This window comes from Haliaeetus leucocephalus, unplaced genomic scaffold, assembly GCF_000737465.1.
Source record: "Haliaeetus leucocephalus isolate CR32 unplaced genomic scaffold, Haliaeetus_leucocephalus-4.0 Scaffold147, whole genome shotgun sequence".
In the NCBI taxonomy this organism is placed as follows: Eukaryota; Metazoa; Chordata; class Aves; order Accipitriformes; family Accipitridae; genus Haliaeetus; species Haliaeetus leucocephalus.
Window position 1 is genome coordinate 2,184,308 of NW_010972583.1, and position 19,701 is coordinate 2,204,008.

The window sequence follows — 19,701 nt, forward strand, 5'->3', positions numbered from 1 at the left end:
CCGCCCCAGCCCCGCTCCCTGCCGGTCCTGGTTCCCCAGCTCTGCTGGCCTTGTTCCCTCCCAGCCTTGACCACCAGCCCCGCACCCCGCTGGTCCCACTCTCCGGTGCAAGCCGCCCGTGGTCCCCAGCAGGCCCCGCACCCCGGCCCTGCCAGCCCTACTCCCCAAGCCCGCCAGCCCCTGCTCCCACCGAGCTCTGCTCCTTGACCCTGCCAGCAGGACAACATGCTCCTGAGCGGCTCTCGGCGTAAAAGTTAAGGTTTACATAAGTGGATACAGTGAATCATAAAATCTTCCCATGAATGTAACTGCTTCTCATAATACCAGTGACATATGCTTACCCCGTAAATCTGTCAAAGTTAATGGATTCAGCATTTCTAATGGCACTGGCTGAGCAGGTAACAGTGACATCACAGGTCAGGATTGCTATGATATACACTCAGCAAAGTTTCTGCTGTATAGCGCGTACACTGTACACACATATGCCCCATACATGCGTATACCACTGCCCTCCCTATCAAACGCTCGCGGCCCCGGGGGAAGGAGCGGCACCTCGTGCCAGTATCCCCCCTTCATTAAGACAGATCCTCTTCCTCGTGCACCATATCCATAAAGCAATGAACACCATTAATAAGTATTGTATAGAGACCGTATGTTCAATGTTTGAAGTTACGTGGCAGAAAATAAACGCTGCCAAAGAGTAATTCAGCAATAAACTCGCAGGGAGCACTTGGCACAGACACATTTTAAAGATTCAGTAAATCTGAATCTTTGTGGCATTGGAAGTTAATGCTTTTTCTGTGCTCACAGAGCTCCAAACATGGCAAGTAATCTCGTTCTTGCATACTTCTGTGATACATATATCCAAAAGCAGGTGGAAATAGCCAAAACACACAGAACTTGGGCATATTTTCCTTTCTAACATGCATATTCTCTATCAACCAGTTCATCATGTAAATTAGTTGACCTGGAAGGGCTCAAATTCCTTGTAATAGAAAATGTTTGCACTGATAAAACTAACACGGGCTAAATCATGATTTTAGGAATAGGAAAAAAATCATCTCCTCAGACAAACTAAAGAGGAGCTGACCATATGTTTAAATAATGAAATGTGCTGCGTTACTGTAACGTGTTCCCCGGCTCTAAGACTTCTCAGTAAGCAGGACCATGACATACAACCACGGCGCGAGCTATGTGTGCAATCCTGTAGCAGGAGAAGGGATACGCTCACTGTGGCACTAACCCTAATTTAAGCCATTTGGGGATTTCCAGCCTTGCCCAGCATCGGGGTTGCAGGACCTGCTGCCCGTATCGCTTCGCTTCAAGTCTTCACCACCAAAAGAACCATCAGGGCAATGCAAGACCAAGAACAGAAATCTATACTTGATACTGAAGGACTTCTTTTCCCCAGAGCTGAGGAAGGGTCCAGGCTATTCCTTTACTTTGTAATCTGACTTTTGTGTAATAAATGGAAAAAAAAAACCCAACCAAAACCCAAGGAACGATACTACATATTAAGGAGAACAATGCAAATGAGGAAACTTCGGGGCTCAGGTATAGAGCAAGAGGGTTTGGTACTAGGCTACTGCCAGCTCTAAATTCTTTAAAATTTTATTTTTAGTTTTTAGTAGATGAGATAAAAATACAATCAATGTTTTATATATTCTAAATGTTTTTTAGAATTTTTAGCAGAGTATACCTGGACAGTTGTGCAAAACGATCCCTCCTTCCCACTGGTGTCTTGCAGCATGAGCTGCCTTTCTGCTTCATTTCAGTGAGGCTACCTGAAGGAAGCCTGTGACCAGTGGGGATCCCTTCAGGCTGAAGCCTGGTTTACTCATGTAAAAATACGACCATTATTACTTACTTAAGCCTTTTCAACAGAAACATTTAGAGGACAATAGATTAACAATTTAAATGCAGATGTTTTGAAAACTGCCACTTAAAATATCTCTAGTTATTTCAATGGCAAAGATACAGTAAAGTGATAGTAAGCAGTTCTTGCTAAATATCATTTTAAGGAAAAAAAAGGTGAGTTCTGTTACTGTTCAAAAGCTGTTTAGCACCCAGTCTAGAAAAAGTGTTTTTCCATGTAAAAGCACTGTTAACGTTTTCTTTCAGAACTTGCTTTTTCTGACAGGGCACCAGCCTGCACATTTCCCCTGGCCTGCCCACAGCTCCAGCTGGGTCTTCAGACCCAGGGAAAGATGCATCACCTTAAGTGATTTCTTAAGTGAATTCTTCAGTGTCTTTTGGTTTCGACTAATCTAAATATTTTTTCACTCATTTTCTTAAGGAAATGAGTCTTGTGAAATGAGGCTCTGATGGTGTGCATCCCTCCAGGTGTCTGCATGTCTTTCAGCTTCTCCACCTTCCCTGCCCTCCTTCCTCAGTCATTTCTGAACCTGCTGGTGAGTTTTAGCACAACTTGCTTGGCCACTAAGTACGTCAAAGATACCACATTCGTACAAGTTTCAAGAAATTAGACAGTCCAGTAGAGGAAAAGACACTATCTTCCTGAACAGAAGGAAGGCAGCCCGACCTCGACCCTTCTTAGAAACTTGGTAACTGTCTCCTAAGCCACTTTCCAAGTGACCCAGTCTGAGACTGATCAACCTGGAAACCCCAATTCATGAACAAACCAACCCTCCTTGCGTACATGCAACTCTGCTAACTTCCTGTTTGTTAACTTCTTGTGACTATTTACAAATAAATGGTGACAGCACTGGCTATGATTCCACAGATAAGGCTAAATTTGCACGAGATGTTTCTGAAAACCAGCATGTAAAATTAAAATACATACTCCAAGTCCCTAATGAAATGTTGTAAGATACACAGCTCTCCAGAAATAACAGATACCACACCAATTAGAAGTTGCTCTTCTACGAATGTAATAACTTTCTGTAGGAATGATCTTAAAAGGGAATAACATAAATTTTCTAACTTCCTTAATAGTTAATATTCATGGATATATACCACATTAATCGTATCTGAATATTTTAAAATTAACAGTACTTTTTGATACTGATACGCGAAAACATACTTCAGAGCAGAACCCAACAGAGACCCCACGAGAAGGAGCAGCTCCTCCCTTCTTGACGCACTTCGCCACCTTCCACCTTGCTCAGTGGTCCTGCAGCATCAGCCCCTGCAGACGGCACAGCCAGTGTTGCGTTCCATACAGCACGATACACGAGAGTATGGTACACTCTCGATAGCCTGTGATGCTTCAGGGCCAGTGCTGCCTGCAGCAGCAGCAGCGTTTGCTTCTGCAGAGGTGGCCGTGTGGGGCGCAGGAGGGGACTGGAAGCAATGGTAGGCTTAAAAAATGCAAGCGGGGGAACAGAGGAACCCTACAAAAGCAGGGGGAAAGAAAAAGAAGTGTCAGAGGAGAAAGATGAAGTGCATCGGGATTCTCTCACTGAGCGGTATCTAGTGTCACTACAGGGATTCACGTAAACAGTAAACAGAAGTTTAGATGCTACACGGCATGATCTTTCCCTGAATCTCATGTGAGCGTCCCACTGACATCAGGAGGGCAACACCCTCTGCCAGAAACACTCCCAGACCTTCTCCACTCACAGACTTTGATAACCTTCCTGGTACAGCTGATACATGTGGTCACTTATGGAAACAGTCCTGCAATTTCTGGACATGGTCTCCTGGAATACTATATGATGCATCTTCAACTGTATCATGTTTCAGTTTATATTTGGGTGTTGCATAACCAAGCCCTTACCCGTAAAATTATAACCAGCATTTCCGTCATTTTTTCTAGTGCCCTATGTGAAATCATTTCCGAGACAGAAAAAAGAACTAATTAACGAAAGGAGTTAATTTCAGTTTTCAAGTATTACATGCTGTTTGTGCACAGCTTTTGATCCCAGCAGCAATTTAGCAGGAACTGTGGTGATATTTCGTCACAAGACCTGATTTGCTGCCAGTCCATCAGAGGACAGACTGGCTGAGCCCTCAGAAGCAACACACCATTTAATATTTTTCCACTAGCACTTAGAATGCTCTAGCATACTGAAATGTAATTCATTTATGTGCCAGTATATTGCAAAAACTGCATTTTTATATTTTTTGCCATCTATTTCTTTTTCATCTCTGTAAGATGATGGTACATACAGTATCTCTCACTAGAGAAGTGACTTAGCAGCCCATTTTTAGAAGCTTTTTCCCATGTACTGACTTGGCCATGCTATCATTTTCTCATGATGAGAGCTGCTAATGAATATGGACTTGAGGCCTTTTTTCTTCTTGAATGCTTGAAAAGTGAGAGGTTTTGGAGATCATCCTCTTTTCTGGGAGTGGTTCAGCATAAGAGAAAACATGCACTTCACCAGAAGGCCTATGAAGTGTCGTAGATGAGAAGGGGGCTTCATATGATGAACTCTTGCCCAACGGTCCCCCACCAACCCTGTCTGTACCACGCTTCTCTGCAGCACAGAGCTACAGCCCCTCACCACTGCATGGCTGTGCATGCAAGCCCCTGCCCTCGCTCTCGCTGAGCACGAGGCCAATGTTATCTGCAGCCGCAGCTGCACAGTGGTTCCTCTCTTAACCCACAAACTCACTGTCCCCATCCTGTTACCCAAAAGCACTGAGCCCCACGAGGCAGCAAGGCGGGATGGTGGGGCAGAGACCCTAGTCCCCAAGCTGCAGGAGTGAATGGTGGCTTTGCCCTCGACTGACACAGGAGATGAAACCACTTAGGAAACATTTTGAAACTAGATCCAAACGCCAAAATTCAAAGTGAGTTCTTCTCTCTCCTGATTCCCTCATGATCCTCTCTTGCCACCCTAGTCCCCTTTAAATAAATACATTAAGACATAGCATGTCTTGCTTCTGGCAGAAAGTGTAAAGGCTAAAAAGTTTTAAAGTGGCCAAAATACCAGATCCCAAACAGGTGAATTAAAAAAGTTAGAGAGGAGTTCCAGTTCTCCTCTTTGCTCAGTAGAATATTGCAGGAGCCAAACAACTAAGTTTTCCATGATCTAGCAGCCTAATATTACTAATGGGTTTCTATCTTGTGAACAGATTGTCCAATTTGGCAGGTGAGAAACGTTGAATACAAATATCTGCAGACATCTTTACAAACTCGGCTCTCCTCAACTCTTAAAGATCAAATTATGGACTGACTGTACTGGTAAAAGACTTAATTCCTAATTCTGCAAAGAAAAGAAATAGTTACTTCTAATGGACTGTAACTTCGCTCGTAAACTGTAGGCATGTAGAGTATTAAGACTCAAAAAACCCTTAATAGTCTCTATCAAAATGGGGTGCCAAAAAATTCAAAGAGAAACTTTTACAATGAAGGTTAAAAAGCAAGGCATTGCAGCTTGTAGCAGTCCTACCAACTTTAACACAGCATGTCCTACTCCACATGCAAAGCCACTTGTTTACAGTGCCAGTAAGACATCTTCTGGGTTATTTACTTTTAATTGCAGCTATTTATATTATAAACTTCTTCAACATTTGAGACTGTCCTTCCCACAAGCACTCTGCGCTCAGCTCCAGCCTGCCTTCGTAGCAGCAATTCATCTGAGGCTCAAGGGACAGCCACTGAGGACACCAAAGTGCCCATTTTCCAGTGATTCCAGTTGAATTAATAAAAAATATTATCACTCTATCTTAACCTTACCTCAACAACAATTCAGACTCAGGATCAAATCTGTGCATTTAAAATTAAAATTAATGAGAGCAGTTGCTCACTTTTCCCTTGGCAAGGCTTTAATACTGGATCTGCTCCCAAATCCAGTACGTACAACGTGGCAATAGGCAGGCACTGAAACGTTCCCCAAATGTTTAACAAACTGATAAAATTCAACAAAACCTGGAGCAGATGAACCTTCATAAGAATCAAAAGATTAAAATGTAAGTATTACAAAAGAAAATGCTTCCTAACTCCCACTAGTGACAGAGAAACAAACGGCCATAATGAGTAGATTTGGTGAACTGAGCTCCACTATGGCTCTTAAGGTAAGCTGGGGCTTTTGAAGTCCTCATGTCCTTGTATGGGAACATGTAAATGTTTTTTCTGGTCCATGAAACTGCTTGCAGGCACTGAAAACTCTGCTTTAGGAAATGTTTGAAAGCACACTCCCAGGGGCCTAACTTGAAAATAGCATTAAGGGTGCAATTTTTAAATGTACGTAATTCTCAGTGTGAATCCATAGGAGGTTTTAGGTACATTTGAATATTTGGCTTATTTACAGATATTTAAAATAATTTACAAAGTAAGAACAAAAAAAAAAGAAAGCACATTCAGATATGGACATTTCTTAAAAAATCGTAACAATATACATTATAAATCTTTATCGCTTAGAATTCATCAGAGGACTTTAAGACAACCCATTTTTAATTAAACAACATACTATATTTATTATAGATTATCATAATTGTTGTCATTATTATAGATGACAAAAAAGATTAAGAAGAGAAGGGAGATCCTCTAGTTAATCATGTGAATGACAGATTATTATTTTGTGAGCGGTATAGATATCACTAATGTTTACTGAAGGCTTCATTTACATTTCTCAGTCCTTCACTACTAATGACTAAGAGCTTACACCTAAGCAAGCTGGCAGAAGCCCTCTCTGTGGGATCCACACATATGATCTGATCCACAAAAGACTGATCCACCAGCTGAACTCATCTGTGCTTCAGCCAAGACCCATTTGATTTTAAATCCTGAAGCAGGTTAGAGGAGAGAAAAAGAAAGGAGAAGGAAAAGGAGAAGAAGGAAAAAAAGGAAGGGTGGCCTGCGCGATTTAACAAGGTACTCATGTGGTCATGGCTTAGATAAAAGTCACATAGATCCTGATCACCAAAGGTGCTCCCTCCTGTTCCCTTCAACAAAAGAATATGGCTATTTCAACTTCAGAAAGTGAGATTTGTTATATGCCCTGCAATAATTACTAGCCAGTGTCTAGCATCACTCTAAAACCCAGGAGCATGGAGCATGTTCAGTAAAACAGGTTTATCAACAAATGACATGCCAAAACTTGATAGAATAGGGACTTGTGCAGGCTGTCAGCCATTTACCCTTTGCCTTCCCTAATGTATCTGTGGTTGCTTACAGATTGTGCGGACATGTTTACATATTTATCCTTGACAATGCTGAGTGAATAACTGACACCAAATAATTTATTTGTTTAATGTATCCTGTTAGTGCATTCATGACTACCCACGAGCAGAGAGCTATTTCCTTGAATTAAACCATTGTTCTAAAAGATCCAACAAACACATTTGAGAAAATTGTTCCGTAGATAGGCTTGAAAATTCACAGGAAACAAAATCAAAGGCACAGAGCACAACTGCAAGGATTCATTTAAAATCTGCAGTGAAAATGTCCAAGTCTGATAGCACCATCTTACAAACTGCAAGCACTGAAAAAAACCTGTGTCCCATAATGACAGGTTTCTTTTATAGATGCCCTGTATGTTTTCCAATATTCAGGGAGTCTATGGACCAGATTTCCGACTTTTTTCCAAGCACAAAAGCTAGACATGCACCTAAAAGAAGGTATTATTCAAAAGCAAGATGTATCCACTAGAACTACCCAACGCCACACGTGCCGGCAACGCTGCCAGCGTACAGACATGTTCCCTCTTGTAGGTTTATGGACACTTGCACACTCCCAGTCCACTGGACCGTGGGGCTGGAATTACAGAGTGATCTAAAATCATGGGAACGACACAGTATTTAGATGCACTTCCCCTCCTCCCCAACATTTCACTGTATGCAATGAAACTAATTATATCTTTTGCAAAGATAAGTGCAGATGTGCTAAGAAAGGCACAAAGCCCCAGCACCTGTGGAACAGGTGGAGCCAGTATGCTCTTGAGCAACTCCCTGAACAAATGGACAATCCTGCCCTTCTCCTCTGTCCCGATCGTATTTTTGGGACTCCAGTTCGACCAGTAACTCTAGCTGTCCCCTCTCACATTTCTCACACCTGCAGCTATGCTGCAGACCCTCTCTGCGGTGTGCAAGGGAGGTGGGAGTAAGAGCGAAGGGCTCTTCGTTTGCTCCCTGGCACGATGCAGCCACGCTGGGCACCGGGAGAGATGTGGAGTGGGGCCAGCGGGTGCCAGAGCTCGGCAGGAGATGGGCAGACTGCAGACAGCGTGGGCACGGGCACTGCATGCAAATGAATGGAGAGCAGCATGTCTCAAAGTAACGCTTTTAGCAAAAAGCTATTTTAGAAACGTGGACTTTTCTGTTACCCAGCACTAATACATGAGATGTGGTAAGAGGGGCCAGGGTAGCGAAACCCCTGCGAAGAAAGACAATGGGATTAACTGGCAAAGCCACTGCTGGAGGTACACTGAAGAGGTGGCACTGGAGGAGATCCAGCTGTGGGGGAACGCAGACAAAATCTTAACACAGGCTCAAAAGCAGCAGAAACAATGGAGTCTGTATTCAGAGATGATAGAGGAAGATAGAGACAAAAAAATGAAGTGAAAGCTTTCTACTGCTAATTGCGAAAAATGCCAGGAAATGAGTGAGATGCTGCTGCCAGGAATAATGCTTGTGATACCGAAATTGTTGATGAAAGTGTTTGACATGCGCTACAACCTCAGGCAAAATAAGGCCAAGATTTTGGGGGGCATTTTTCCTTTTGGGTTTTTTGTTTGGTTTTTTTTTTCCAAACAACAAGGAACAGAAGAAATGAACTCTTCTGTTACACTGCTGAGGAGTCTGGCATTGTAAATTCCCTAATTAAAGACAGGTCCTTTCTGGGACACACCATTTCAGCTGCCCAGAAAGGCTGCTGGGAAAACTCAGCCCCTAGAAAAACAGCTCCAAAATTGCTGAAGACGCCAAGGCAGTGATTAAAACAGCACCCGCCAAGAACGTCAGGGACACATCCAGGTTCAAACTGGAAGACTCCAGGGAGCAAGCAGAGACACTTCACCAAGTGAAGGCATGGGGACCACAGAAAGCAATATGAAAGGGAGAAAGAAAAACCTCTTGCCTGTAGGGAACGACACAAAACCAAACTGCTTCACATCCCCATGCTGCAGCTATCCCAAGAAGGAAGAAGCCACAGCTCATTTAACCACCGAAGCAGAGGCTTCCAGTGACAGGAGGAATGCCCGCAGCGTGACTCGGCCACGACGCAAAGCACAGGAGACGTCTGCTAGTCACTCAACTGCCATAGTAGCAGTGATGTTTCTGAGTCAACAGCCAACGCGCTCGCCGCCCGATCACTGAGCCAGCTGCAATGTAATTTGAGCAACACCGATAAGCAGTAATATTAGCCTGGAGAAATGTCACTAGGGTGGGGGGGCTCATCTGAGCTATCTTTAGCCATCTAAAAGTTAATCACCTAAGCTCCCCGCACAGACAGTGGAAAGTGGCTGGGACCTCCAAGGGGTGATCCTGGTCTATTCTCAGCACAACTGCTCCGATGGGCTGAATCACCCTCCGGAGGTGCCTGTCCTTCTCCATTAACTACAGAAGGCACCTCTCTCCTGCAGTCACAGAAACTGGCTGGAAAGGACCTCCAGAGGTCATCTGCTCCAGCCTCCCACCCACAGCAGGACTATCACCAGCTAATCACCAGCATCAACCTGATGCTCCAGTAGCTGTAGGGCACTGGTAAGACACACCACACCCTTCCTGTCATCAGCCACCAACTGGACATGCAGCCTTCAGCACCACCCTTAGAGCCTGGTGGTCCAGCAATATCCAACCCTGTCAACAGTCTGTCTGTCCAGCCAACGCCGCTTCAGCTTCCACAGGGGAATGCTGTGGGAAATGGTGCCAAAGTGCTTACTGCAGCAGGTATACCCACCCATGGCCTTCCATGTCCCCACAGCCAGGCCATCCCCCTAAGCCCTTGTAGAAGGAGATCGGGGCTTTCAAGCACAATCTGCCCTTGGCAAATCTGTGTCTATCATTCCCGATGTACTTTCTTGTCCTTCATGTGTTTGGAAACAGTCTCCAGTGGATACCCTCGGTGACCTCTCCGGTGACTGAGGAGAGTCTGACTAGCCCATAGTTCCCCAGATCCCCCTCGCCTTTCTCAAAGATGGACCTTTTTCCTGTTGTTACAGACCTTCCCAAGCACCACAGTTTTTCATGAATGACACACATGGACCTTACGGTCACATGAGCCAGCTTTTCCAGCCTGAATCCTGTCCAACACCATGGGCTTTAACATATCCACCTCCTCTAGGTTGCCCCTAACCTACTGCTCCCTTGTTGCCCTCTCCTTCCCAAGAAGGCTGGGGGGTGACAGGGCCTGGGTGAAGACTCTGTCTGTGAAGACTAAGACAAAAAAGGCACTGAGTACTTTGGCCTTTCCTGTACCAGCTGTCACTAGGCTGTTCCCCCCATAAATTAATAGTTTTTCTGTACTTTCTTCCCCTACTCCATACCCACGTTGGAGTCCCCTTGCTAGTCACAGCTCCATCAGCCTTTGGTCTGCTCAACTTCACCCCACACACCCAAACAGCGCTTGTACATCCCTCCCTTGTTACCAGTCTTTTTCGCTCTTCACCTGCTCTCTTTTTGCACTTTGACTCGCTAAGAAGCTCCTTGCTTCACTGAGTTGGCTTCTGCTGAAATTCCTGATCTTCCTGCACAACAGGATGGTTTGCTCCCAAGCTTGCAATACGTTTTCTTCAAAAACCAGCCACTACGTAAGATTGGTCTATAATTTTTAGGTGGCTGAAGTTAGGTGAAATTAACCTTATGACAATGACGGAGTCTTGAGACCAAGCAGTAAATGGAAGCCCTCAGCAGCAAACAAAAGAGTTTTTGCAGAGCCCTGGTGCTGAGCAGCCTGACCCCCCAGCCTTGCTTTGACCCTGATTCCTGCAACCTACCCCAAGGTGAGTGGCAGGAGATCAGTCATGGGGCCCCAGCCACTGTTCTAAGGAAAAAAATGAAACATTTCAAGGAAACTCATACCAAGACGTCAGCCTGGAGCGAGAACCAAGCCCTGATGAAGCCAGTTAAGGCAGAACTGGACAAACCTGCAAAAGTCCTGATTATACCCACCAGTACTGGTGTGAAGGCTGGTTGGGGTGGATCACCAGCCAGGTCATGAGAATCAGGTCACCGAGGACCCACACAGGCTGGCAACTCACTGAACAGACCACTGACTGTTAGCAGTAACTAGGCAATTGCTTACCAATTAGTCTAGAGTAGGGTGATTGCGGTTTATTATCGTGGGAGCTGGAGAAGTCAACTCAATTTTGCCAGGCTTCGTGGCAATAATTGTGGGTGCCCACAAGCAGCACTTATCATTAGTCTTCTAATGTCAGTGTCCAGGGTCCCCTGGGCTGGGCAGCAGGGTACTGAGAGCACTAAGAGCATCGCTCCTTCTAGGAGAGGGTGATGACATGGAAGAGGCAACCAACAGCCGAGATACCTGCCTGGGATAATCTCAGCAGTTCAGGCTGGGTATAGTGCCTGGCTGAGCACAAGAAACTGAAGCTCTGAACTGAAGGAGGAGTCAGTTGAGGGGTACAGCTGTAGTTTTTCAGGGACTGCTGATGGGAGAGCCTGTGATATCCCCACAGACACCTTAAAAACAGACTGAAGGAGAATGAAGAAAACAGGGAGAGGATGCTACTCAAGTATTGCCTTGCAAAGAAATGGATATACCAAATGTTGCTCAGAGAGAAGGACCAGAGCTTCAGTGGGCATTGCGGCAGAGTGCAGAAGATGTTTCATCATGAATCTTCATTCCCACAGAATAAATAATACTAACATCTCTTTTTAACTGAGATGGAGCACTGGAAACCACTTGGAAAGTATTAGCTAATAAAAAGTCAGGGTCCTGAATTAAACTAAAAAAGTACTCTTACATTTATTTTGTGTGTTTACGTGTGTCAGATACGCAGGAACTCTAAAACAGCTGTGTAAACCTCAACTTTAAAAATGCTACAGTATAAAGATTAAAGATCAAGATTCTCAAAGCAAAGTTAACACTGCTCCTTTTGCATGACAATGATGTGCAAAAATGAGGTGTAAACACTAAGAACATCTTAAGGTGGCTAACAGAAGACTATGAAGCTTCCCAGAGAGGTAATTTCTGATCTGAAGATAAGCCTAAAGGTTTAATCTGAAATGCTAACGAGCAAGGAAAACTGGAGAAGTTCTGAAGAAGGATTTAGATTGGAGATACCATCTCACTGTAGGGTGGGATGGAGTGTTTTACCATAAGGCAGTCCCAGTTTCTGCAGTGTCCTTCCCCCCCACGGCAGCCACATGGAGTGAACAATACAGCGTAGCTGCCACAAATCAGAAGGGTAAGTGACAGTGCTTTTATGGTGCCAAATGGAAGTAACAAAATGCAGGAAGCATCTTGTCAGATGTCACTTAGCAGCGATATCATGGGGGAATCTGGGAATGGGATTTGCCTGCATAGTAGGAATTCCTCAGTCCATGGAGAGGGAGAAGCAGAAATGGCAAGAGGGGGCAGAATCTAATCTTGGCCTGTCAAATGAACGGGAAAGATTGCTCAGTTCCAAGTTTATCTCGGGGAGCAAACACACGGTTTGGCACGTTATCATTTTACTGACCAGGCTTGATTCCTTGTTGCCCTGTAGGATTCCTGCCTTAATCACAAGACAGGAGGAAAAGTACAACGCAAGAGAGTACCTCTCCTACACTGGGTCTAATAATACAAGTGGAAAAGACTGACATTGCATTTAAAGGAGAGAGCTGCAAGGAGAACGGTGAAAATTATTTTTCAGATGATGTTTCATAAGGAAATAGACACATACCTCGAACACATTTCTGAAGACAGATCACAATCATTACAAGTTTTTAAATTTAAGTGAAACCCCATCACACCTTTACTCAACACGCTCCTTAAAGTGCGAGGAAAACAGCCCAGAGAGCTGCAGGCTGGGGACGGAGATGACCGTTGGTTTTGATGGGCCACAGAAGGAAGCCTCCAGCCCCGACCTAGATTTGAGCCTGGGGGTTGAAATCCCAATCCCAACTCCCCGTAAATCATGGGGACCCCAGACTGTGTTTTTGTTTTCCTAGTTAAACAAGGAAAGGCCGGATCACAGTAAGATGAAGGTTTTATTGTGTGAGTAGAAATGTTTTCTTCCTGAGCACATGGCATGCATGTGAATGGACGAGTGTGAGAAAGACACTGAAAAATCAGGATATGATTATGAAATTACCTAGCTACCCACTTAGGATTTACCTGTGCCATGCAGTGTATTATCTCATTTGATACATGTGGGCTGGCTCGGAGAGGGCTGGTAAGCTTACACGTGCAGGGAAACCAACTTGGATCCTGGAAACAACATGGTTGTGCTAACAAGGCACTCCACCTAAACTAATTAGCCCTGCCTTTCAACAGGCTTAATTAGGTGGGGCACCATCCTGTGCTGTTGTGGCTAGACGGCTTCCGGTTCTGGAGCCGGCTCATCCATAGCCAGTCTGAGGACTCCTGCGCTTCGCTACCTGGTGCCATGCACCGACGACATGCGCGTTGGAGCCGGGGCTCTTGCCCGTGCCGGCCCGCAGCTGAGCCTGGATGCGGTGCCTCTCCTGAGCTGTCTCTCTGTGCACGTATCTGTGCAAAACCGCCCGCCTGCGCCCCTGCTGCTGCGCTGGAAACCATGAGCTGACTTTCACAACAGGCCTAACACAAGGAAGAAACTATCTAGACAGACCACAGCAACGATTTTAATTCAACAAAGGGAAAAAACCCAACCAAAACATGAAAGATGCAAAGGACTAACTGTACTCTATTTCACTGTTTCATAAGAGTTTTGCAAACCACAAACAAAAAGGTCTGCATTTGGATCTGCCACAGAATTCAGATGTTCCTTTCATCCACATACCCATCTGTAGCTATTAAATCAGGTTTTGAACTGGGTTAACCTGGAGATAATAAAACTTATGGTCTAAATATTCCGTCAAGAGTGAAAGTCCTTTGACTGTGGTGAAACAAATACTGGAGTAGGAAATGGAAGAGGAACCTCAGGAACGAATCCTGGAAGAACAAAGCACAGTGCTGATCTACCTGAAAAGCTCCACTTGGCCACTGGCATTAGATGTAAAGACAAAGTTTATTAATAATCCTTAGCTCTCCATGAGGAAAATTATTCAGAAATTTTAAATGAGCCATAAGGCTACCCACGTCACCACAGCAATGTAGAACAGGCTATTGGTAAAATGTTAGACCTGTTTAAATCAGTTTCCTTGGCTCCTGTAAAGGTTACAATTTAACACAAAATTATCCTCCATTTCCTCTCAATTTAATTTCCTTAAGGTCTTCAATATGAAAGTTAAGAATGTTGCTCCTGGAAGCATCCCAACCATAATTCATAGGAATTCTTTAAAATGTATCAACCTTTGTGTCCGTATGCCCTGCTCTCAGCCTTGGAAAGACTGGGCATACAGTCATCCGTTATGTTTTGAACCACCATGCCAGCCATTTAAATGATATTAATTATAAAATATAATTAAATGTTTGTTTTTTCATGGCTAAATGTAATTTCTTGAAAGCATTATCCTTTAGGACAGAAGCTTAAAAAACTGATTTAGTTTGGAATTTTAATCTCTTTTCCTAAAACAGATATTTTATGTACCCAAAGGGTAATAATGTCAACCTCACCGATTTACCTTATTTGAACTTCCTGCCCTTATTTAGCCTCTCAAAATAAATGATTACGACTGTCATCCTACAGCTGAAACTCAGAGATACTGCTACTCTGCATTGAGCAGAGCCACTCAAGCACACAGCATGTTGCAAAAAATGACCCGTTTTGACATATTCGGTTTTCAAGTGATACTCTGAGTAAGCCCTATCGACTGATCTGTAAGTGTACCAAACGACACTGTGGGAAGTCAGAGTATTGCTCACTGCAGACCGTGGGTCGGTCATAGAGCAGAACCAGCAGAAATGGCTTGAACAATCTGAAAGCATACGCAATTAAAAAAGTTGTTTCTTAATCCGTGATCCTCCACCTTTTGAAAATGCAGAATGTTTTGCATGTTAAGCTACTGTCTTTCAGCTAGCTCTCTGGTGGCACCCTGAGATGTACGGATTCACTTTTTGCATGTCCACATACTGAAACTCTGAACGTTTGGAGTGAGCCTCAAGTCACAAAACTGAAAATCTTCAGACCTGCAGTAGCTGACAACAGAGCTAAAATATTCACTGTGCTAATCATCTGTATTAATCTACCCTAGCGAACAATTTCAGCTGTTTGTAGCTGTGACTCAGTGTGCTTTATGTTTACTAAACTGCACGTACAGCCTTTTAGAATAATCTGTTTAAAATCACAGAGTAAGTCCCACGGGTAAAAGGGTGGAGAGGAAGAGGGAGATGTCAGTATCCTACAAACCAGCATCATTTGTTTTGACAGCTTTTAATATTCCATATCAATCCTTTCACATGCTGATCTCCACTGTGCCTCTGTGTCACCTTCAAACTGAGGCCATCACACCCTGGTCGCCAGCTTTTTAAAAGATGTGTTTGGGACACAGGTCAGAACTGGACCGTTTCTTCCCCGACATTGCCAGGGACACAGCATCAGATTCCTTACGTGGTTATCCATAATCAGAAATAGCTAATATAGAACACCAGAAAATAATTGATTTGTGGGTTTTTTCTTACATCTGGATCATTCTAGCCAGAAAGTGATTAAACCAGGAGGTCTGAGTCCTGTATGACTACTTTCCCCAAATCTGGGGTCTCAGTCCTGACCCAAATCAGGCTGTTTACACTAGAGCTAAGCAATCAGAGAGCTGCCCTGAAGGGGCAGATGGAGGATAAACTCAAACCCAGCAATGACAGGCAGAATTGGAAGTGTAAGCGCTTGTCAAATCCCTACAGCCAGCACAGGTAAGAACAGCCTTTTACTCTCAAAATACATTTCATTAAGGCCCTCAAAATATATTTATTTAAGCACCTCAAACCGAGTTCAAAGAAATCAAAATGTCAGCTATACTAAAGGCACCCTTATTAACAATCTCAGTTAAAATATCAGATTAAATGGACATGGAAATGGAAATGTTCCCCACTGAAGGTCAAATATGGGTTGGTCTACTGCAGATTATTCCAGTGGTTACTTTGTATGCTTTAAGTTTTATGCTATATAGCACCTTTCAGAATGTCTTACATTTAGCAGCATAATAGAGGCACATCATGTTAGCCTTGGCCAAGGTCTCTGCACTGTCATTCACACTACTTCTCTGAACTAATTAATTCTGTGAAGTAAGTTCAGTGAAATTCATACAATTTCTGTGAAACATCTGATTTTAAGCTGCACACGACTTTCCATTTAAGGCAATTTGCAATAAGAGACATTCTAGCAGCATGCTAAATTGACCACACTTGGATGTGTTACAAAGGCAGGCTCAGAACGAGCAGCTGCTGCTGAAAAATGTGGTGTGAGCATCATCTCTTCTTGTGTTTCGTTTTTTTGTTCCTGATCTATAAAGTGTGAGTAACAGATTTTTGGCTTTTACCTGGATAGTATGTTCCCACTGTAAGTGGATGGAAATACTTAACAGTTTCACACAATACAGTTGAAACCCAGGAAGCTGCAAACAGTTCGTGACATTTCAGTAACAGGAATTTCGGGAAATACCCTGCCCAAAGAACTTGAATTAAGATGAAGGCCCAGCATACGTATTTGACTAGGATCTGGATGTGGACCATGTCCCATAAAGTATTACCGCTAATACAGAAAATACTGCAGTTTTAGATTGGAAACTTATATCTGGATTTCTCTTCTTCAAGAAGTATCTTTGGGAAGGATGGGAGGAAAACATTTCACAACTGTCCAATGCTAGCAAGATCTGTTATCGACAGACCTTGCACTTGTGTTTGCTAACTTGTGAATGTTTACTTCTTTGAATTTTTGCTAGCAGGATTGGCCCCACACTGCTAAACTCATCGGATGATAGTGCCTGCAGAGCAGTCGGTTATACCATGTCCCGTCAGGCTGTCCCAGACCAGCGTGAGCCCTCCCAGTGCGGAACCAAATGTCCTGCACTCAAGTCAGTAACAGCAGGGCCACAATTTCAGGTCGCTTCTCATGAAACTCAGAGAGGAAAGGAGGCAGGGAGGGAGGGAAGGGGAGCTGGAAGACAGGCTAGCTTTTCCACTTCACAGAACAGTATGCTGTTTTTTCAGAGAACGCAACAATTGCTCTAACTGTGTTCTGCTTTTGACAACCTAATATATGGTATTTGAAGAAAAATACATTGCTTGTAAAATGTGACATTTTAGAAACATTTTGGTATTAAGTGCTAAGCTTGTAAAACCTCCCTAAACACATGCTTGCACCATGAAAGGCCTAACCGGATTCAACCCATTTTAAATGAAAACATTGGGGTGTCTGGAACATGCTCTAAGGGTCCTGACAAGCTGGATCCAAAGCCTTGCTCTGAACACCTGGAACCTGGAGTCTCTTAGGTACAATGCAAAAATGTCTGTTTAAGAAATTTTTTGAAGAGTGTGGCGGTGTGGTAGAGGAGTTTTCATATGCACAGATGTTTAATTTCCTCTTGGAAAGGTATATTTATGACAGCAGGATATTTATACTAGAATATCTACGTTTAAAACCATAGCTCTTTTAAAATTAAATCTAACTACATAAGTATTTAGTAGTGATTAATGACCACTGATCATGGCTCCTAGTAAACAATAAAAACCAGTGTCTAACCTTGGGTCAGATCCTACTCCTCTTCTGGTTGATGAAAGGCTGTTTGCCACTGGCCTTTGACAGGCATAGTACTGAATACAAAATCAAAAGACTTAATTGTCAAATCAACACCCTGCTAGATTTTGGAGTGGCCTTTTTTTCTTTTCTTTTTACATTCTGAATTTCTAAACTGATTAAGTGCCTGAACACACAACAAACTCAATCATTGATACCTTTAGACATGAAAATATATTCCACATGGATAGACATATTCAGATGTTTTTTAAAGTCTACTGCTTAAAAAATTTAAATCTTTGTAAGCACACATATTTTTCCAGTGAACTGAATTAACTTAAGAACCTGGCATGTTTTACTAATAACCATAAATAATTAACAGTTGTTTCCTTTCTGTCAAAAAAGTATCGCAATTATACAACACTTAAGGCTGTCATTTACAGACACTTCTTTCAGAGAAAACAGTATTACAATAAAATGTTTCATTAACTATTAGCGTAACATTATCTACCAGTTGCACAATGACATTATGCTTACATTAATAAGCATACCCTGCTTAACTATACAAATCTTTTTTAGTCAATCAGGAGATGAAAAATACTGATAGTAAAACCAGAGCATTTCTGGGTGATTTGAACATTGAAAACAGTCAATACGTTCATTGTTCAGTATCACCATTTGGGAATCGGTGAGTCTAAACCGTATCTCAGAATGGATGCAATTCCGTAACTGAAGAGAGGGAAAAGTGCAATAGCAATCCTTTACTCCCTCTTTTAATTCTACCTAGATTATATATTGATTTTAAAAGCTCTTAAAGTTTTAATCTTTATAATTGTTACCCTATAATTGTAGAATTAACTTTGGTGGGCAAAATGTCTACCCTACAGAGGACACGGGCAAATTCAAATTCTGTCCATCGAGGCCAGATGTATTACCCTCTGTATATGCCCCTACAAACTAGAATAAAACACTGCTGCCACCAAGACTAATAAATACGAAACCGTCAGCAGGAGTTCCTGCCCAACTACAGACTGAATGATTTGGCCGCTGACAATCAAAACACAAAGTTAGAAATACTTACGTTTTAAAACACAACAAGAAAGCAACTTACACTTGGAATCAGATCCTGCAGGAGGACAAAGTTTTGAACATTGGGACTGTCCAAGGACAGGCTGGTGGCTCTAGGATTTGTGCGGTGCATTACCCTGGGAACATCTCCGCACAGATACTTGGATGCAGCCTCTCACACTCCCATGGCCAGCTGTGTCCGGGACACAATGCTGCAGCAGTGAGCTCAACCTCGGGGGAGGAAGGAGAAACTTATATATAGCTGCTGCAGGGATGAGCTGATGGGTGCTTTCAGGAGTCCGTTTCTGCCACCACTGGCTGGAAAATGCTGATGACATGGAAGTTGAAGGGGCTCAAGTCAGTGGGACAATGAAGAACCCTATTCATCACTAAGGCATGCACAAACTGTGCCCCACGACCTAAAAAAAATAACTCGGCCTGCCAGAAGTTTGGTTTGGGTGTTTTTGTTTGTTTTGGTTTGTTTTTTTTCTCAGATCAAGTACACATTTCTCAAACTCATATGGAACCGATTCAGGACACTGAAGACTGCGATGTCAAAATCTCACCCACAGCAACTATTATCATTCTATGCAGAAAACAAAAGAAACACAGATTTTATCAACTCTGATATTAGCAATGGCAAAGTCTTATTGTCTTCACAGAGGCCTTAAGCAATCCAATATAAACGGGAGCTGAGTAAAGCAATATAGGGCTTTCAGGGCTTGACCTGTGCTTAAAGAGCAGAGTGACTCTGGGGACACAATGAGAGCATGCCACTACAAGATCTCTTCATTGCCACCTTGGGTTCACAGTTGCCTGGATCATTCCAAAAGAAGCCATCCATAAGAGAGAAGCCCATTTAACAACCTATGACTGTCTTTATGGTTTTATCCTACATAGCAAGTGTGGTATTATCAGTGAAATGACAACAACCTCAACAAAAAAACCAGTGGTTTGGCTCCTCAACTGT

The 19,701-nt window shown here is 43.3% G+C and overlaps 1 protein-coding gene across 2 annotated transcripts in view; it reads right to left on the reverse strand.

Moving 5' to 3' along the window:
- PDE4B (phosphodiesterase 4B, cAMP-specific) overlaps nt 1-19,701 on the reverse strand; it is a 194,121-nt gene that overhangs the window by 27,622 nt on the left and 146,798 nt on the right. The gene's annotated exons all lie outside the window — the stretch shown is intronic.